General features: G+C 34.5%; 1 protein-coding gene across 2 annotated transcripts in view; it reads left to right on the plus strand.

The window, feature by feature from the left end:
* The window catches only part of SRBD1 (S1 RNA binding domain 1), a 239,963-nt gene that overhangs the window by 92,051 nt on the left and 125,695 nt on the right, over positions 1 to 22,217 (plus strand). The gene's annotated exons all lie outside the window — the stretch shown is intronic.

The raw sequence follows: 22,217 nt of genomic DNA on the forward strand, positions 1-22,217 counted from the left end.
TGCCAAAGGAATATATGCATGGAAATATATACTATTAAATTTTTGCTGATAAAATTGCTTCTTGCCACAGTTAAAATTGAACCTTTGATCACTCTAATAGCCACAGGTCATTTAATGATCTTTGCCAAACTGTAAGCCTAGGCAACTTAAGAACTTGCCTCATGTAAACGGTGTTATATGTGAGCATGTTTTTCCTGTTCCTTGTATTTCTATTCCTTGACATACAGTTTTAGAACTTTTTTTTTGAGGGAAGTTCACGAACACTCATATAGCTCCTTCTGGTAGATGAACATGACTCTTATTTCTGTGGGTATATTATAAATGTACTATAAAAATTCATCTGGAGTGGCAGGTGAAAGAAGGTATATTATGATTGACTGCCAAGAACATCTTACTACATCTGCATATTTATGTATGTTGGTAATGAATGGACACAAGTCAGTTTCTGAAGATTGGCAGCTTTGGGGAAACAACAAAGTGAACAGGATATTTGCTCATTCAAAGCAATAGAAAAATGTTAAATGATTTGTGGTGGATTTTTTTTCCTGGAGCACCTTGTACAACCTGCAATTCAGTCAGTTACTGTGCTAAGGGATGGGTGCACTGACCTTGTTAAAAGAGTGAGCAAGGATTTCCTTTGACTTTGGTTTATTAGTTCACAATACTCATGGATATCTGGATCTCTAACCTTGGTTTTTTATAACTATAATCCTAGGCAGTCATTCACTATGAAAATACTTGTGTTTCTCTTTTTTCTTTATATTTGTTCATTTGAAAAGCCTTTCAAAAAGGAATTGCAGCCTGCATGTGATTATAGCTATCAGTAGTACTTTAACTAACTGAGATGAAACTTTTCTTTCAGGATCCTACTAATTTCACCTATCAATAGAAAAAAATGTCTCATACTGTTGAAAGGCCTGACTTTACTAATTGGTAGCTACCTTTTGGATTGAGCTAGAATCCTTAGGGACAGAATTTGATAGAATAATTTTTGACATTTTAATTTGACAAGAAACAATTAAGGGAAAAGATGTTTTGGGCCTGAAGTGGAGTCTTCTCTTGCTGTTTATGATACTGAGTCTAGGGAATGCCTTTGAAGCAGCACTTTATAAACCCTGTGATCCATTTAATATGATAGTTCAAGCTCCTTGGCTGGTGTTTTCATAGGAGCCTCACCTAAAATAGTCTAACACAGTGGAAAGACTTTTTTAATATTGTAGAGGGTAATGCAATAAATTCTAATCTTTGTGGCATAGCTTTCTAGAAGGACAATAAATTTAGGTGTAAAATAAGTGAATTTTATGCTCCTTTATCCTTTAATTGTATTACAGTCTACATCTTTCTGATTCAAAAAGTACTCTGTTTTAAAAATATTCCCGCCGTGTACTTGAAAATGGTAGAATAAAACTAATTTTAGTTACAGGTTCTTTGTGTGTTTGTGTGCTGTTGTAAATCTAATGTAAATGTTACCTTTTTAAATAATGAAGTTAAAGCTTTAAACAAGTAGAGTATGTATATACAGAAGCATGCATGCTAATTTATTTCTGAAAAATTATCTTAGAAATTTATGTTTCTCTAAGTATTTGGGGGAATATTTAAATAGCCAAACTAGAAATGACATAAGTGTTTGAAAAAATATCTAGCCAGGCATGATGGCTCACATCTGTAATCCCAACATTTTTGGAGGCTGAGGTGAGAGGATTCCTTGAGCTCAGAAGCTTGAGACCAGCCTGGGCAACCTAGTGAGACCTTGTCTCTACTGAAAATTTAAAAATTAGATGGACATGGTGGCACACGCCTATCATCCCAGCTACTCAGGAGGCTGAGATGGGAGGATCACTTGAGCCCGAGAGTACAAGCTGTAGTGAGCTGAGATTGTGCCACGGCACTCCAGCCTGGGCAACAGAGTGAGACCCTGTCTTAAAAGAAAAAGAAAACGAAAAAGAAAAATATGTGGAGACAAACCTGGTTTCTAAACCCGGGGAGTAGATTGGAAGAAAGGGAAATAGTGATCTTTAGTTTCTTCTTCGCTTGTGTGTGTGTTTCTAATATGTAAAATTTTGTTCTTTACTAGATAAGGTTAGAAAGCGATACTCTCAAACTTGCTCATGATAATAGTGCCTTACTTTAGGTGAGAAAAATGCATTGATTTTACCACCAGTATATCCCCTGCCCCCAAGATTAGGGTGGGTAGATGATTTGGAGAAGTAGAGTGCCTGGTGTCAGTTAGTTACATTCTGTTGCTTCAGAACAAGCCATTATTAGTTTGTATCCTATGTATTTTAGTGAAAGAAACATTTTTAATGGATTTGCTTTTCTTGTAAGCTTGTGTGGTGGCATGTGTTCACTCTCTCTCTGCACCTCCCTGTCCCCACCTCCACGCCCTCCATGCCCCACAAACATTTACCTCCTTTTCTTCTTTCTCTTCCCTTTTTCTTTTCTCTCATTTAATATAGGGAAAAAGTTAACATTTCTTCATGCTATTGTCTAAGAATGCCTGCGACTCTAAATAATTCGTTTTATGAAGACTTATGACTTCATGAAATGGATCATTTTTATATTTAGTAAAAATTATTTATTACATTTAACAATTCACTGGGCAAAATTGCTCATAAAGAAGAAATATCACTGTTCTACTTTCCTCTAAGGAAAAAAAGTTCTAAGCATAAAAAAGTCAAAGTTAAGTCAACATAGCATATCACACATTGAGTTTGTATTGTAACATCCTTTAGTTTTTGTTTTTTAAACTTTTAACTGAAAATAATGTTGGAATATGACTTTGTGTGTGATATACTACAGTAATATTAGAGATACTAATTTCACTTGTAATTGTCCTAAGTTTGAGTTAGAAAACTTAACAGAAAAAATTCGTTGGAGTCCTGTGATATAAAAGACTATTTTTAGGACAACATCAAGTGCTTTAAAATTTACCATAGTATGGAGACTTTATACCTTAAAATACTTAGGGGAATAATTTTGAAAGTTTCTTCAGTCATTGTGTATAGTTTCTGTTAGAGGTGATTTCTAGCACTGGAAAATCAGGAAGTCTGTAGTTTAAATTCTTCAGGATGAGATTATATTGCCAATTTTCTTTACATATGGGGTTCAGTATGTATTAAGTGACAGCTTTAACTTTTCCTCTTTTACCTTTGGGAATTTCAAGAACACAGCTTTAGCTTTCTTTTAATTTGTGTTATTTTTATATTTAAAAACAAATTTTAAAAACAATTTTCAAGAATATATACATTTAAATTATAGTGTGACTGAATATCTAAACAGCATTCTTAATTTGTAGCATATTATGTTTTAAAAATTACATGAATATCTGTCGGCCAGGCTTTAAGAACTTGGAGCAGGGAACAGGAAGAAGGGATGGGAGAAATGTTATTTCTTTTAATTAAGATTAGACCAGGTTATGTTTACTCATTTACTTGCTTTTGGTTCTTTTTCCCTACCACTTATGATTTCATCTGAGCATTGAGAATTAAGATAAAATGTATTTGCCAAAAATTAGGCCTAACAATTAAGTTTAAAATTGCAAGGAATATCGAAAGAGATTTTAGAAGATTTTGTTGGCTTCAAGGGAGAATTGACAGAATATAGATTATTATTATTATTTTATTGTTGTCGAGATGGAGTTTTGCTCTTCTTGTTCAGGCTGGAGTGCAGTGGCACGATCTCTGCTCACTGTAACCTCTGCCTCCTGGGTTCAAGCAATTCTTCTGCCTCAGCCTCCTGTGTAGCTGGGATTACAGGCACCTACCACCACGCCCAGCAAATTTTTTGTATTTTTAGTAGAGATGGAGTTTCATCTTGTTGACCAGGCTGGTCTCGAACTCCTGATCTTAGTGATCCAACCGCCTCGGCCTCCCACAGCGCAGGGATTACAGGCATGAGCCACTATGCCCAGCCTAATATGGATTAAGTTTCAGAGAATGTTCTATGATTTTAATAAACATAGTCTTATTAAAAACCAACTGGTGCTCATATCTTTACTAAAGAATGAGTGTTGGTAAAAACGAGCTTTGATACTGTTGAGAAATGTTTATTGTTTAAGACCATGCAAATGGTAAACAGACACATGAAATGGAAAAGCTCTGCATTATCAGACTTGGTATGTATCTTGACTGAAACACAAGCAGGACTAACCAGACACATATCTCAAAATTTCCAGTGTCACTGTATAATCATACTAACAATTGTCATTTTTTTAATCCACAGAAAAGCAAGCAGACAAACCAAGGCACTTAAATGTTACTTAGCTAATGACACTCATTACAACCTCTTTGATTAAGCCAGGTCACATAAGACTATGCTTATTAAAATCAAAGAACAAATTAGTTTTTATCCGTATTAATGAAAAACAAATTCCTCTATTTCAATCTATGAAACAGACAAATGAAATGCTAGGAAGTCTGCATTCAATTAAGTGAGCCAAGTATGTGGAAAAAAAGACAGCAAGCATGGAAATCTTATCAAAATGACTTGTTTTAAAGAACTAGAAATCTGCAGACTAAATGGTGAATAAGAATTACAATATTTAATATGCAGTTTATTTTAATTTATTTAGTTTACATTTGATTTTTAAACTATGGAACATATATGTGAGAGTACTCTTAGTCTTCCTATGACTATGGGTCAGTATTAATAGGTGTTTTTATCCTTTTCATGCTTTATATTTTAATTGGCCTTAGAAGAAAATCTGAAAACATGAAGATACGAAATAACTTGAGCATAGAGTTGAAGAATAGTAGTTGCTAGCTGATGCCAAGGCAAAGTAATGTAGGCTCCCCTGGGCTGTTTTAGTGTGAACTAGGTAGGCATAAGTGTATGGCAAATAAATAAATGTCAGTGGGGAATAAAAAATGTCATTAGGGAATAAAAAACACTGTAGAGGAAAACCCAGCTTCTCTGTGAAAGAATGAGAAGATCTTACCTGTTCTAGATGCTTCCAAAGGTTTTTCTGTTGGCACTGTTTTATGTTAAAGTATTACTAAGTTAAATACAAGTAATGTCCTGCCTCCTGTTGGTGCTTCATCTTGTGCCATAAGAGAGGAACTGAGGTGGTTTTGAAGTATGAAGCTTTAGCCCAGTGATCCCTTTGTGTATTCCAATAGAGAATTAAAACCTAAATGAGAACACATTTGTTTTTTCTATGAACGAATTGTATTATTAATCATATACTGCTCATCTGAGTGAATCCTAGTTTGTTTGATTTCTGATGTATCTAACCAGATGGCTTGACAGTAAACGCTCCTCCCTAAACCACTGATTTGTTTAGTATGCTTGTCTAGTATCTCCTGCTTTGAGTATTCCTTAAACATTATTAGTCGTTTTTAGATTCAGGTCCAAGGAATAACAAAGTATATTATCATGCCAGAGGAGTAATAAAGTATATTATCATGCCACTTACGTTAAACTCTGGGGGCAAAAATGACTGACCTTCACAAACAACTTTTAAAAGCCTCCAAAGCTTTCTTATTATTGGGAAAACCAGTGAAAAGATGACTAAGTGGAGAAGAGTAGGCAGAGGATATCTAAATACAAGTCTGACCTAACAGTCCAGAGATCACGTTTTTCTGAGTCTTGGTTTTAGATTATTTTGTTCTGATTATTTAACTCTTTGGGTCTCTCTTAACTCCAAATATGAGGAGATTACTTATGATCCTGACTTCCTTTTAAAGCCATAAATATTAAAATGGGTTTGAGTTAGTAGATCCTAAAATGCTTTCATAAAGCTCTTAAGTATTGTACAGATGCAGGAGATTAATCTTATTTATTTCAGAATAAGTGAAAAGGACCTTGAGAAAATTATAACCATTTGTAGACTAAGCAGAGAACTCAGTGGCTGTTTTCTTCTCTGCGTAGAAGGAGCCAGTTTGCCCAGATTATACACACAGGACATGCACAGGTGACACTGGGCTCAGCTATTTTCCCTTATGTGAGAGCGTTGAGTTGAATTTTTCTCTGGGCGGCTAATCCTTGGCACCGCAGCTTTGTTCTAATAGTGGCATCTGGCACTAGATTGATTTAACTGAGTCTGAGGTTTGCTCTTTTCAGAATGTGCTCTCTAGGCAGCTTCTTTGTGGCTCTGACATGACCACATGCTGCTGCTGCTTTTTCTGCCTTCTAGCACCACATGTGAGGCTAAGACATTCTGACACCTGCCATTTGGAACCTTTACTTGCTGAAAAATGTCAAGATTTTCAGACAAGATGAAGACAGATAAAACTGATTTTTTTCATTTCTCAGGAATAGGCTGAGGGCATTTTTGTTCATAGATGAATTGCTGAAGTGGTACAGTTCAATTATTTTTGAGAGTACACCTCAGGTTTTGTGTTGAAGATTCGGCTGTGTGTATATGTTTTATTTTCCTCAGGACCTATTTGGTGTGATACTAATTTGCTCTTTGTAAAAGCAAAGGTTTTAGTGATTGTTTTCTGTACTTTACTGGATACTAATGAGGGTTGGCAGGTATTCTCATCCTTACTCCTTATTTTTATTAAAAATTTCACTAGGAAATTGCAGATTTTTGAGGATGGGCTTCTGTTACAATCATATGCCATACAGATATACACACAGATGACCATCAAATTGAAAGTGCCAGGCATAAGACCTCCTGTTTAAGGTCCTTGCTGCTTCCTCTTCCCTTTTCCCCCTTGAGCCATCTAAATGTTCTAAGTCGAGAGGATTGGTTAGTAATGAAGGACAGGAGAAGGGCTCACTTAATAAGTGAGAAGTTTTTTTTTTCTAGTAATTGATAGCTACCTGTTTCAGGAAGAAAATTGAACTCTGGTTAAAAAAAATGAAAGGCTTAAAAAACTATTATTATTTTGCATATTACCTTCCAATATTATGGTTAAATTATAATTGGCTGTATGCTATTGAGTAAACTATTTCCTGTGTTTCTCATATGTTGATCTTTATCTTGAATCTCAAGTCTGATTACATCACGGAGATGCTGATAGTCTAATTTGGTATAATTTGGGAAAGAAGTTCCAATGACTAGTCTTTTTGAATTGCAAGAAAACATAAAGAGGTTGGATGAGAAAATGCCCTAAAAGTTATTTTATTGGGAACCAGACCATTTTGAAAGATTTTGGGTCAGACATGAAGCTACATCCTCTGCAATCACTTTGGAAAGCTTCTTCTCAAATAGCTTTAAGTGGCACACGGAAAAGGGAGAATGAATATTGACAGGCCAACAGACTTATTCCTTATAGTGTTAATTTGTGAAGACTAGTAGATAATTTGTGAATGCTAATAGATATATAAAATCCATCTTTAGCAATTAGGAGGCAATGAGGACTAATTGCTGTTATCAATAAGATCCATGAATTGGAGCATAAATATTTGAAAATATTTTATAGTAGAAGCTTGGTAGTTCTTCAGTAAAGAAAGGTTCTTGCTTAGGGCTAGCTAGACTGACTTGAATTATGTAAAGAAGGATTCTTGTTGCAAATTTAAACTTTCTTCATCTTTTAACTGGATTCTTCCTTTTTGTAACAGTTTTTCCATAGAATCCCAGAATACATGTCTTAGGTTATAGAAATAGCGTTCATATAAGTCTCTTCCTCTTTGGATTTGCTTTTTGGAAGTGATTAATCACTAAGGAAAAACCATGTATTATTTTGGGTTTCACCTTGGAAATGAACAACCTTAATATTATTTCAACGTGAGTCAAACATGTTTTATATTTGTTGAAGTATGTTTCATACAATTGCAAGTTATGTTATTAGACAAGAGTTGAACTTTAGCTACATCTTTGGTTCCTCTTAGTTTGAATTACAATAGATTTTCAACAAAGAAAGGGCTGAATTGGTATGTGAATTATTTTAAATGGCTCTAAAGTGAAAATGACAAAATTAGACACAAATTCCAAGATAAATCAAATGTATTTTTAAGCTAATGTGCTTGTTCTTTATAATCTTTACCATGGTGCACCATTTATCTTTGTTCTCATTAATTTGTAAAATAGACATATTTCTTACATTTTTCATACGTAGGATATCAAAAGCCATAGATTGACCAATGATTCTCAAAACACTGCCTCAGTAATCCATATTCTTTAGTATGAACTCTCCATCTGATGTTCCTAGGTGATAGCTCAGGCATTTATTCATTGCATAATATATCAAAGTCAATTGCAAGTTTTGTTTTCTTCACAAAAAGGTAATATGTGTAGGATGCCAGTTATGATAGGCTTTGCTAAAACAAAACAGAAAAGTAGAAGCTATGAGAGACATTTACATATTATACAGATGGAAAACTCTTAAGCTTTCACATTTTTCAAGGGCTTGGTATTTCTTTTGAGGTTTTGAGACTTTAGAACAGTGATTCTAGTGATTCTCAGACTATGGTCCTAGACTTCATTACAATTAAAAATTTTGCTGGGCACAGTGGCTTAAGCCTGTAATCTCAGCACTTTGGGAGGCCAAGGCAGGAATATTGCTTGAGCCCAGGAGTTTGGGCTGCAGTGAGCTGTGATCATGCCACTGTACTCCAGCATGAGTGACTGAGTAATATCTTGTCTAAAAACTATTTTAAATTAAAAAATTAAAAATTTTTTTTAAAATTAAGAAGTTTTAGGTTTCAAGTGAGATTCATCCCAAGGATGCAAGGATGGTTCAACATATGCAAATCAATAAATGTGATACATCATATCAACAGAATCAAGAACAAAAACCATATGATCATTTCAATAGATGCTGAAAAAGCATTCAGTAAAATCCAGTGTCACTTCTTCATGAAAACTCTCAACAAATTGGGTATAGAAGGAACATACCTCAACACGATAAAGTCCATATATGACAAACCAACAGCTAATATCATACTGAATGGGACAAACTGAAAGCCTTTCTACTAAGATCCAGAACAAGACAAGTATGCCCACTTTTCCACTTCTATTGAAAATGATACTGGAAGACCTAGCCAGAGCAATTAGGCAAGAGAAAGCTATAAAGAGCATCCAAATTAGAAAGGAAGAAGTCATATTATCCTTGTTTGCAGACAACATGATCTTGTATTTAAAAATCTAAAGACTCCACGAAAAAACTCTTAGAAGTGATAAATGAATTGAGTAAAGTTGCAGAATACAAAATCAACATCCAAAAATCAATATTGTTGGCTGGATGCAGTGGCTCATGCCTATAATCCCAGCACTTTGGGAGGCCAAGGCGGGCGGATCACAAGGTCAGGAATTTGAGACCAGCCTGGCCAATATGATGAAACCCTGTCTCTACTAAAAATATAAAAATTAGCTGGGCATGGTGGCAGGTGCCTGTAGTCCCAGCTACTGAGGAGGCTGAAGCAGGAGCATTGCTTGAACCTGGGAGGTAGAAGTTGCAGTGAGCCAAGATTGCACCACTGCACTTCCAGCCTAGGTGACAGAGCAAGACTCCATCTCAAAAAAAAAAATTAATATTGTTTATGTGTATATATACTATCAGCAAATTGGAAAAGAAATCAAGAAAGCAGTCTCATTTATAATAGTTATACACACACACATGTAGACACACAGGCACACACGGCATAAATTTAAAGAAATGAAAGATCTCTCCAAGGAAAATTATAAAATACTGCTGAAAGAAATTAAAGAGGACACAAAATTGGAATAATGTTCTATGCTCATGGATTGGAAGGATTAATATTATTAAAATGTCTTTATTACCCAAAGTGGTCTACAGATTTAATGCAATAGCTATCAAATTACCAATGACATTCTTCAAAGAAATAGAAAAAAAAAAATACTACAAATTCAAATGAAACCACTAAAGACCCCAAATAGCTAATGCAATCTCAAGCAAAAAAAAAAAAAAAAATAAAGCTGGAAGCATCACACCACCTGATTTCAAAATATACTACAAAGCTGTCATAACCAAAACAGCATGATACTGGCATAAAAATAGACACATAGACCAATGGAACAGAAGAGAGAACCCAGAAATCTATCTGTGCACTTGGAGCTAACTCATTTTGACATTGGTGCCAAGAACACACATTGGAGAAAAGACATCCTCTTTAATAAATGATGCTGGGACATCAAAAAGCTTATCCCTCATCATCAAGTAGGCTTCATCCTGGGGATGCAAGGCTGGTTCCACATATGCAAGTCTATAAACATAATTCACCACATAAACAGAACCAAAGACAAAAACCATATGATTATCTCAATAGATGCAGAGAAGGCCTTTGGCAAAATTCAAAAGCCCTTTATGCTAAAAACCCTCAATAAACTAGGTATCGATGGAACATATCACAAAATAAAAGCTATTTATGACAAACCCACAGCCAATATCATATTGAATGGGCAAAAACTGGAAGGATTCCCTTTGAAATCTGGCACTAGACAACAGTGCCCTCTCTCATCACTCCTATTCAATTTAGTATTGGAAGTTCTAGCCGGAGCAATCAGGCAAGAAAAAGAAATAAAGGGCATTCAATTAGGAAAGGAGGAAGTGAAACTGTCTTTATTTGCAGATGACATGATTGTGTATTTAGAAGACCCCATCGTCTCAGCCCAAAATCTCTTGAAACTGATAAGCAACTTCAGCAAAGTCTCAGGATACAAAATCAATGTGCAGAAATCACAAGCATTCCTATACACCAATAACAGACTTAAAGAGAGCCAAATCAAGAACCAACTGCCATTCACAATTGCTACAAAAAGAATAAAATACCTAGGAATACAACTAACAAAGAATGTAAAGGACCTCTTCAAGGAGAACTACAAACCACTGCTCAATGAAATAAGAGAGGACACAAACAGTTGGAGAAACATTCCATGTTCATGGTAGGAAGAATCAATATCATGAAAATGGCCATACTGCCCAAAGTAATTTACAGATTCAATGCTATCCCCATCAAGCTACCAATGACCTTCACAAAACTAGAAAAAACCACCTTAAACTTCATATGGAACCGAAAGAGAGCCTGCATAGCCAAGTCAATTCTAAGCAAAAAGAACAAAGTGGGAGGCATCACACTACCTGACTTCAAACTATACTACAAGGCTGAAGTAATCCAAACAGCATGGTACTGGTACCAAAACAGAGATACAGACCAATGGAACAGAACAGAGGCTTCGGAGGCAATGCCACACATCTACAACCATCTAATCTTTGACAAATCTGACAAAAACAAGCAATGGGGAAAGGATTCCCTGTTTAATAAATAGTGTTGGGAAAACTGGCTAGTCATGGGCAGAAAGCAGAAACTGGACCTTTTCCTGACACCTTACACTAAAATTAACTCCAGATGGATTAAAGACTTAAACATAAGACCTAACACCATAAACACCCTAGAAGAAAATGTAGGCAGAACCATTCAGGACATAGGCACAAGCAAGGACTTCATGACTAAAACACCAAAAGCATTGGCAACAAAAGCCAAAATAGACAAATGGGACCTAATCAAACTCCACAGCTTCTGCACGCAAAGAAATATTCATTAGAATGAACCGGCAACCAACAGAATGGGAAAAAAAAATTTGCAATGTACCCATCTGACAAAGGGCTAATATCCAGTATCTACATAGAACTAAAACAGATTTATAAGAAAAAAAGAAGCCCATTTAAAAGTGGGTGAAGGATATGAACAGACACTTTACAAAAGAAGACATACATTAGGCCAACAAACACATGAAAAATGCTCATCATCACTGGTCATTAGAGAAATGCAAGTCAAAACCACATTGAGATACCATCTCATGACAGTTAGAATGGCAATCATTAAAAAAATCTGGAGACAACAGATGCTGGAGAAGATGTGGAGAAATAGGAAAACTTTTACACTGTTGGTGGGAGTGTAAATTAGTTCAACCATTGTGGAAGACAGTGTGGCACTTCCTCAAGGACCTAGAAATAGAAATTCCATTTGACCCAGCAATCCCATTACTGGGTATATATCCAAAGGATTATAAATCGTTCTATTATAAGGACACATGCACACAAATGTTCATTGTGGCACTGTTTACAATAGCAGAGACTTGGAACCAACCCAAGTGCCCATCGATGATAGACTGGACAGAGAAAATGTGGCACATATACACCATGGAATATTCTGCAGCCATCAAAAACAATGAGTTTGTGTCCTTTGTATTGACATGGATGAACCTGGAAACCATCATTCTCAGTAAACTGACACAAGAACAGAAAATCAAACACCACATGTTCTCACTCATAGGCGGCTGTTGAACAATGAGAACACATGGACACAGGGAGGGGAGCATCACATGCTGGGATCTCTGGGGGAGAAATGGGAGGGACAGCGGGGGGTGGGGAGTTGGAGAGGGATAACATGGGGAGAAATGCCAGATACAGGTGATGGGGAGGAAGGCAGCAAACCACACTGCTATGTGTGTACCTATGCAACAGTCTTACATGTTCTTCACATGTACCCCAAAACCTAAAGTGTAATTAAAAAAAAAAAAAAGCAGTGTGAGGTCTGGTTCCAACCACTGGAGATAGGACACAGCAATAAGGACCCAATGTGTAAGGAATAAATATGCCTGCCTTTACCCTTTCTTCAGAAAGTAAAATTGCCTTGCTGAGATAGATGAATAAATAAATAAATAAATAAATAAATACATGATGCTGGGAAAACTGGATATCCATGTGCAGAAGAATGAAACTAGATTCCAGTTTTTCACCATATATAAAATTTAAAAATGGATTAAAGACTTAGATGTAAGACCTGAAAGTATAAAACCGCTAAAAGAAAACATTGGGGAAATGCTGCAGAACAGTCGTCTGGGCAAAGATTTTTGGGGTAAGACCTCAAAAGTACAGGCAACCAATATAAAAATAGACAAATGGGGTTACATCAAGCTAAAAGCTGCTGCACAACAAAGGAAACAATCAACAAAGTGAAAAAACAACCTACCGACTAGGAGAAATTTGCAAACTATATGTCAGAAAGGGATTAATAACTAGAACATATAAGGAACTAAAACAACTCAATACCAAAAGAAAACCCACAAATACTGTGATTAAAAGATAGCCAAAAGACCTGAACAGACATTTCTCCAAAGAAGACATACAAATAGCCACTAGATATATTAAAGAAATACTAGGCATCACTAATCATCAAGAAAATGAAAATCAAAACCGCAATGAGACATCATTTCACCACAGTTAGAATGACTTATCAAAAAGGTAAAATATAACAAATGCTGGAGAGGTAGAGAAATGGGAACAGTCATACACTGTTGGTGGGAAGGTAAAGTAGTATTGCCATAGTAGTATAGCTAGTAGTAGAGCCATGGGAAACTCTCTGCGGGTTCCTTTAAACACTAAAAATAGAACTACCATATAAGTCAGCAATCCCACTGCTGAGTATATATCCAAAAGAAAGGAACTCAGTATATTGAAGAGATATCTGTACTCCCATGTTTCTTGCAACACTATTTACATTAGCTAAGATAGGAAATCAGTCTAAGTGTCCACCAACTGATGAATGGATAAATAAAATGTGGTATTATACACAATGGGATATTATTCAGCCGTAAAAAAGAATGAAACCCTGTCATTTGCAGCAACATGGATGGAACTGGAGGCCATTATGCTAACTGAAATAAGTCAGGCGTGGAAAGAAATATTGCATGTTCTGACTCATGGGAGACAAAAAATTTGACCTTATGGAGATAGAGAGTAGAATGGTACCACCAGAGCTGGGGGCATGAAGAAGTTACATAGAAGGAGTAAGTTCAGTAGTATAGTGGGGAAATTATAGTTAACAATAATTCGTTATATATTTAAAAATAGCTAGAAGAGAATTGTCATGTTCCCAACACAAAGAAAAGATAGATGGTTGAGGTGACAGATATCCCACTTACCCTGATTTGATCATTACAGATTATATGCAGGTATCAAAATATTACATGTACCCCCCAAAATGTGTGTAACAATTACACACCAAATAATTTTCAAAAACCAAAATGAGCACACACAACTTTGTGTTTCAGAAAACCACTAAAAGAATGACAAGATAAACCAAAATTGGGAGAAAATAATTGCAAATCATGTATCTGATAAAAGACTTGTAGTTAGAATACCTAAAGAACACATACGACTCACTAGTAAGGAGACAAACCAATTAAAAACCAGAAGAATAGATATTTTACTAAAGAATATTAGAAAAGGCCAGTAAGTACATTGAATAAATGACTGGCATCATTAGTGGTTAAAGAAATGTAAATTAAATTTTAGGTAGATACCACTTCATAACCTCTAAAATAGTTATAGTAAAAAGACAGACAAATAACAAGTATTGTCAAGGATATGGACAAACTGCATCATTCATTGCACCTAAGCAGTTTCTTAAAAAATTTTATATGAAATTGAATTTTCGTGATGGTTGTACACCATTTACTAAAAGTCATTGAATTACATACACTTAACATGGGTTAATTTTATGGAATGTAAATTACACCTCAAGAAACCTTAAAAAGTGTGGTCCCTGCACCAGAAGTATCTGATTCATCAGTGAACTTCTTAGAAATGCAAATTCTCAGCCCCAGTTGTGGGGGTGGGGGCCCAGCAATCTGTTTTAACAAACCCTCCAGCTAACTCTGATGTAGGCTCCAGTTGGAGAATTACTGCTCTAGATTCAAGGAAAGTTAAATGGAAATGTGGGTTATTTTGGTACCATTTATGTACATTTGATCTGTTCTGTTCCTGTAACTGTAGGAAAGGTTTGAATTAAGGACTGTTCTAGTAGAGTTAAAGGAAATTATAGGGCAATGAGAGTAAAAATAAACTGGCTTTTCATGTTCTTGATATGTCCCCATGAGAAGCTGTTATGATTGTGATGTTTGTATACCACATGTTAGTAAATTTCTGTGTTCTTTTGAGCTTGCTGTTAGTTAATGAACATAGTATAAACAGGTTCATTTGCCATAACGACAGTAGATGTTTAGATCCTTGAGAGGAATTATGTCTCCTAAATATTTACACAGTGTAATATAGCAGAGTCAGAAATGTGCAGTGATCCCAAAAAAGTAAAGATCTGACTGTAGATAAAGAAGTAAATGGAGCAGCTGGCTGAATTGAGCAACTCATTCTTTCCCTTCATCTGTTCAGTGTACTTGAAAAACCATGATTAGAAAAGAAGCTGATCTGTACATAGCATGTGTTTTTCAGGATTTTTTTCAGCATTAGCTGGGTGGCCAACGGAAATTTTAAAGGTTGAGGCTGCTTCAGAATAGAGCTTCAGGATCCAAACTGGAGGCTACTGGGTGGTGAGTATGTTAGATGAAATTTGTAGATAAGGTCTCCTTTTACTGGATATTGGGGACTCCTGCTGAGATACAAGTTCAGAGTTAAGTGTAGAGATTGTGGGGAGAGGGACAAAGAAATGTAAGAGCAGGGGAAAGGGGAGGTGTGAGAAATGGTATCACAAATATATGTCATTTGTTAGTGGAGTTCACTGAGATTGTTAACGGTACAATTTGGAAGCATCTTAGTGAATATAACAGACCATTGTTATTTCCAAAAGTTTATTCAGCTATACGTAAGAACTAGGCTGTTGTTGCTGGCAAAGTCTATCTCTGCTTCTTTCTCTTTTTATTATTATATTTTACTTTTTACCGTCTTTTTGCTTTTTTTTTTCTGTTTATTTGGGGTTACCTTTTTGTTTTTTTATAATACTCAGTATTATTGGGAAAAGATAGCAAAATATTAGAATATTCTCAAAGTTGGCCAATTCTGTCTTATTGTATTAGATAATGACGGAGTAGAACAATTTGCATTATATTTATTCTAAAAAATCTATGCCATAGCAATCTGAACTTCTCATATTTATTACTGGACAAACTCCAACAGATGCATGTAAGCTAAAAATAAAAGCAAAACAAAACATAGGAGCAGTGGAAGAGTAAATGAAACAAACTTTTCCCTTTGTTAAGGTAACTGTACAATTCTCTGTGCAACGCTCAGATTTGTATCTGAATAAATTTGCACTTAAGTTTAAACAAATACAGATAATCTGGTATTATGTGAGTAAACACAAATTTGAATACATAAAAATTTGATAATTTTGGAGTTAAATGCAAGAATCAGGAGAAGCAGCTCTTGGGTGTGTTGGGATGGCAGGTGGGTTTGACACACCATGTTTTTTAAGTCAATACATTGCAAAATATTGACCAAAGAACAATTTTAATTATAAAATTAGAACAATGTTTATTCCCTGCCCCCTTAGGTTTTTTTTTTTTTTTTTAATCTTGTTAGCAGTGAACCTGAAGTGTTTATAGTTCTGTTGTAAACAACGGTTGTTTCTTCCGCTGTTAGTGTGCCTCTCTCTGAGCCTGCTTTTCCTGTCCCAGAATCAACCAGGCCCTTGCCTCTTGCCTAGACTAATGCCACTTATGCACCAGGTCTTGTGGTTGGTACTGTGGCAGTTTTTTTTCTATATTTCCCTTAGTGGTACCATGCAGTACTTAAAACAACTTTATGTTGGTATCAGATATAGGTAGAGAAAAAAGATAAAGATTTTGAAAAAGAAAAGCAGAAGGTGGGGAGGGAGGGAAGAGAGAGGAAGAGAGATGCTTTCTGTGGAAGGTAACAGGAAACAACAATTTTTGCTCATGCCATTCTTTGTTGAAATTTCTTCTGCCTCAGTAGAGGAACTTAATCTACAAATAGGAGACAAACTTTCCATCTTCTTTGTCCTTCAGTTTGCTGATTTGCTTTTCCCCATCTGTGAAGTTTGGAACCCAAAACTCCAAATTAAAGTTCTGCTTGTTAGTTGATAATTCAGGTCTCTCCATTTTAGGTTTCTTTTGGGGTTGGAAAGTGTTCTTTTCATCTACTGTGGTATGGGGCACCAAAAGAAAGGGAGCCAAGAGAATTCTGTTCTTTTGGAAGATTGCTCTATAGCTAAGAGTATCTTGATAGGATGTCCATCTGGGAGTACACTTAGGTCCTCTGGTTGGTAGACTTTCTGTATTCTCCCAGGCTTGATATGGATCCTTTGTGTGATAACTGTACCATTCCTAGAGTTGTTCTCTGTGGAAAATGATCATCTTTTTTGAAACATGACAAATTAAAAAAAAACTGAAAACAAAAAACATGGTAGTTGAAGAATTGCTTCTAACTTTTCCTCCACCAGATGGTGCTAGTGTTATGTATCTAAAGGTAAACTCCTCTGGTATTGAAATAATAAGGTTGTGTATTTTCTTTCTCTTTTTCTGCTTCACCGTATTTTGCCCTTAGTATTTTTTCATGCATACTACTTTCCTGGCATACTTCTGCATCGCCTCACATCTTTTATATTGTAGATAGTGAGCTGACTATGCCTTAGTGATCATGACGGATAACTTAAGGAGGCCAAGTAAAATTCAAGAGGGCAAGGACCAAGTGAAATTTAAGGATGTATAATATATATTTTCTTATAAGATTTTTCATCATTCATTTGCTTCTTATATGGCCTGTGTGTAAAAGTTGAGAACTTATTCTTGACTTTTCTGCTTAGTTATCTTTCTCTTACATTATAATAATATAAAATGTCATTGCTTGAGATCTTCTACAGATAAATGATATGTTTACCCAGATTTAAGTTTACAATAACTTTAATAACTTTAAAAGAAAGCTTGGTAAATTTAAAAGAAATCTTAGTCATTATCAGATATGATTTCTTGACCAATTAATAATTGTTCTTACATTTTAAACCTTTTCTTGTTACATATGAGTATTACATGGTTATTGCAGAAAAACTTAAAGAAATAAGAATACAATTAAAGTAATAATACATGTTTCAGTACAGTTAACATTATATTATATAAGCCTTCTGTTTTTTAACGAGTTTTTTAAGTTAATAATTTATCATAACTATTTTACATAAGATAAAACATTTTACAATAATAATTTTTAATGACAGCATAAATGAGCCTTTTAATGGTAGGCATATTTTTCTACTTTATTTCAGTCACAGTTGTGCTGTCATAAATAGTGCAGTTTAATTTTTTTGAATTTTTACATTTTCATGTATATTGTTAAAAATAGTTCAGAGAGAATGTACATTTTTATGATTTTTTATCTAATTTTCAATTTACTATCCTAGAGCTCTACAGCTTGAAAGTCTTTGATAGGGTATGATTCTCTTGTTTCCCTATGTCCTCTTCATCACTAGATTACCTGAATATTTTTGTTTGTTTGTTTTTTGAGATGGAGTTTCGCTCTTGCTGCCCAGGCTGGAGTACAATGGCGTGATCTCCGTTCTGCAACCTCTGCCTCCTGGATTTGAGCGATTCTCCTGTCTCAGCCTTCGGAGTATCTGAGATTACAAGCATGCGCCACCACACTTGGCTAATTTTTTTGTTTTTGTTTTTGTATTTAGTAGAGATGGTGGTCTCACCACATTAGTCGAGCTGGTCTTGAACTCCTGACCTCAGATGATCCATTCGCCTTGACCTCCCAGAGTGCTGGGATTACAGGCATTTGTCACTGCACCAGGCTCTACCTAAGTGGATGACTGGATATTGCTGATTTGAGCATCCCTGAAGTTAAAATTTATCATTAAATAAAAGAATTTAAAATTACTTTGCTATTTTCTTAGATATAAGCTGTAGCCTTTAAGCATTAAATCTTAGAGCCCCTTCTGTTTGTGGTAGTTTAATTTTTGGCCTTGTCTCCTATCCCTAAAATACAAACAGCTATTCTTTTGATAGTTCAGAACAGATTATCTCATATCCAAGTAATCAAGATTTATGTTGGTTCATGTTTTTAGTGCTTTCTATTATTTGTTGAGAAACGTACTGCAAGTCATTTAACCTCTCAGGATATGTTTTTCAGTCTGACAAGTTGGAAGAATGTTTTTTAGATAAATTATTTTTAAAAGTTTAGTGAGATGAGCAAGGCATATGCCATAGTAGCTTTTTAATACATTCATTTTCGATAGGCAGAAGGAAGGAAAAGAGGAAACTGCTAGATTTTTGTAGAGTTTGAGGAATTCTAATATACTTTTGTAAAGAATTAAGAACATATTAGTCAGTATTGAAGAATATATCCCAGTTGATTTTTGGTATGTTACTAAATAACTGCATTTTTATTTAAGCAAATTACTTTTAAGTTCTTCTGTTAACATAAGAGAAAGCATGTAATTTATTTTAAAGTCAGAAAAAACAAAGTTATTTTCACATTTGGGAAATGGAAAGAAAAGAGATTTATGCAGTCTTCATGAAATCTAGTTAATGAATGTGAAAACGATTGCCCCAGTAACTTAAGAAAAAAAACTAGTTTTTCTTTCTGATGAAAATAATACCACCTTCCCATTTCAATCTGGTAAAACATAATAATGATAATAACATTTTCTTACTGTTAGAATGAATAGTCACTTTAAGAAAAGTTTTTGGAAACCTGGTTTTAAAAGCCTCATCAACATACAACCTGTCGTGGTAGAAAAGACTTATAAATTGTGGAGATATCAATTCTGTTATTTAAACATATATCTTTTATAATGAAAACAAATTATATTGATTGATGATTAATGTTATGTTGGTAATTACTTAAGAATTTTACTTAAGATAAAATTTAGCGTTTTTAACTCATGGGGTTTTTGTCAAAAAATTTGAAAGTGAATGCATCAATATTGTAGGTACTTTACTTGCTTTATAGGTTTTAAGTGTGTGATTTGTTTCCTTAAAATAAAAATACTAAAAATAGTGCTTAATTAAATAAAATCTCTTTTCAATTATCATTTTCATTTTAGAGAAATTAGCATATTGTAGATCTGGTAAAATGTAGACTCGATGGTAGCTTCTGAAATGTACTTTCTTTATCTAAACCTTGGAATACTAATGTATTGGTTTAGGTGATGTCTAAACTGTAGCAATTTGAAGGGCCTTCTGATTACTGTAATAATCTGTAAACATTAGTTGAATTACAACTGTGGCAGTTAAAATCTCCCCAAATAATAAATTCTGCTCAGTCTTACCTGCTTCATAACAAAATATATAAAATAATCAAGTTGCTAGGATTTTGAGCCTAATTTGTTTATACTGGTGAGAAATTTGTTTTGTGAAATGTAATACTAAATCGTTAGCTGTATGAATTTTATATAAAGTTCATTTTTGCTTTCTTCAAAATATTAGAGATAATTAGAATAATTTCCCAATAGTTTATTGGGAAACTTCCTATTAAACAGAAAGTGTTTTCGTAAATCTAGTATACTTTTGGCAAGCGTCTGTTCTTGAACTCTTAAATAGGAATGAAAAAGGAAGAGTATTATAGCTTTTGTTCTTAGTAACTTCTGGAAAAAAATCATCACCACTCCCAGTTTGATTTGTTTCATTAATTCTTGTTACATATACTTCTTCGGTCCTAACATATTTTACATTGAAGTAATCAGTGTTGAGGTTTTTCTGTTCATTTAGATTATTTAAGCTTTCTGATCTATGCTGAACACTGAACTGTTTATTAGATACATACTATTGAATAACTAAAACACATGAAATTTACTACATTTTGTATTGATTTAATATTAATGTTAATCCGAAATCTTTGGGTGCAATGTGTCACATCTGTTTTGTATTGCTCTGTTTAAAAGAATGGCAGTATGGTATTTGGAGGAATATTTATTATCTGAGTGTTTTTCTTTGCAATAGTTTCCCTCAGTCTATTGAAAATTATAACCTCCAAGAGCCCAGCAAATTCTCAGGTACCCAACTGCTAAAAACCACAGTTAATTGGAATTTTTATTTATCATTTAAGTTCCTTTTATTTAAATAGTTGTAACCTTGCAGGCTTCTGGAAATGATAGAAAATAAATCTGTGGTAAGATTTTTAAAAATATTATTTTCTCTTAATAATAGGTCTAGCCTGCACTTCATGAATACTCTTGCTTTTTTAGAAAAGACCTTTTGTTAGGTTGAATTTTAATTTGTATTTAAGAGTGAATTTTCGATAGCTGGTGGCTAAATATTCTTATCATGTAGTAGTGTTTCTTAACCTTTTTTGGGGTCACGAATTTCTTTAATCAATGAATGATAGAACCCCTTTTCCTAGGGGGGAAATTTATGTAAACACATTTTATGTATAGTTCTGATGAATCTTGCCTCTCCCTGCCCGGTAGTCCAAGAGCCCTGGTTAGGAAATGCCACTATAATGGAACTGAAAAAAATCACTTCTTAAGTTAGTTTTAACATCACATTATTATGTCACACTACATTTTCTTCACTACAAGCTTTATTTAACATTACATTTTCTCCTTGATCGTTATATTAGAAGATAAGAATAATCTAAATTTTATTTTGTAGAAAAAGCATTATTACCTTTTAATTTTAAAGCTGGTCTCTGAAATTATGAAACATTTTTGGCTCCTATATACCCTTAAGTTCTGCTTTAGGTACTTAAGTGAGCAAAATTCACTTTACCTTTTGATCAAAGATAAAGGCAAAGGAAGAGTTTTTATGTATCTCTTGTTTAATAAAGTAGCTCTTCCTTAGAAAAGAAGTTGCATTTGTTTTTTGGCACAAAAATATGAGTTCTCATTTTATTGAGAGTTTGAGACCTGGTTTTGCTGGTGAAGGGCTCAGACATGGAAATCAGGCAGATTAGGGTCCAAATCTAACTCAGTTCCTTACCAGCGATGTGATCTTGGGCATATTACTTATTCCAAAAATGGAACCTACTCTGTTAAATGAGATAGTGTCTGTAAAGCGTTTTTTTGCTTGTGTATAATGTGCACTCAGTTAGCTCTCATTGTATCATGATGATAGGGTTGATGAAAAACAGGATGAGCAGCCTTTCTTTTCAGTTACAGTGTTTATTTTTTCTCTTTAAATTTAAGATAGTAGATCTGGGTTGCAGAAAGAGAAGTTCTCACATTCCCCAGAATAATCTTCTCAAGTTGGGGTGGCTTACATTTGTCATAAAAATTTATTCAAGAATGCTCCAAAGATAGGGATAGCAAACTGGCTTTTCCACATTTTATTTCTCAAGGTTCATTTGTTTCGGTGGGGCAATATGTTAAATGTCATCCACTAAATTTGCCTCATACAATTGAAATAAATACCGAGGAGCAATGAAAGGGAGAGGTTGCTAAGGGTGGATTAAAAAGTGAACCCTAACATGTTTCTGGTTTTGAATATTGACACCTAAACAGCTATACCATGGTCACATGGTATAGAGCCACAGGTATTGTATATACTTAGAGTAGATGTTTCTTTGCATGTTATGTCATAAAGGAGAACTCTAATGTAAAAATTTTTGATAAGCTGTCCA

Source organism: Callithrix jacchus, chromosome 14, assembly GCF_049354715.1.
Source record: "Callithrix jacchus isolate 240 chromosome 14, calJac240_pri, whole genome shotgun sequence".
Classification (NCBI taxonomy): domain Eukaryota; kingdom Metazoa; phylum Chordata; class Mammalia; order Primates; family Cebidae; genus Callithrix; species Callithrix jacchus.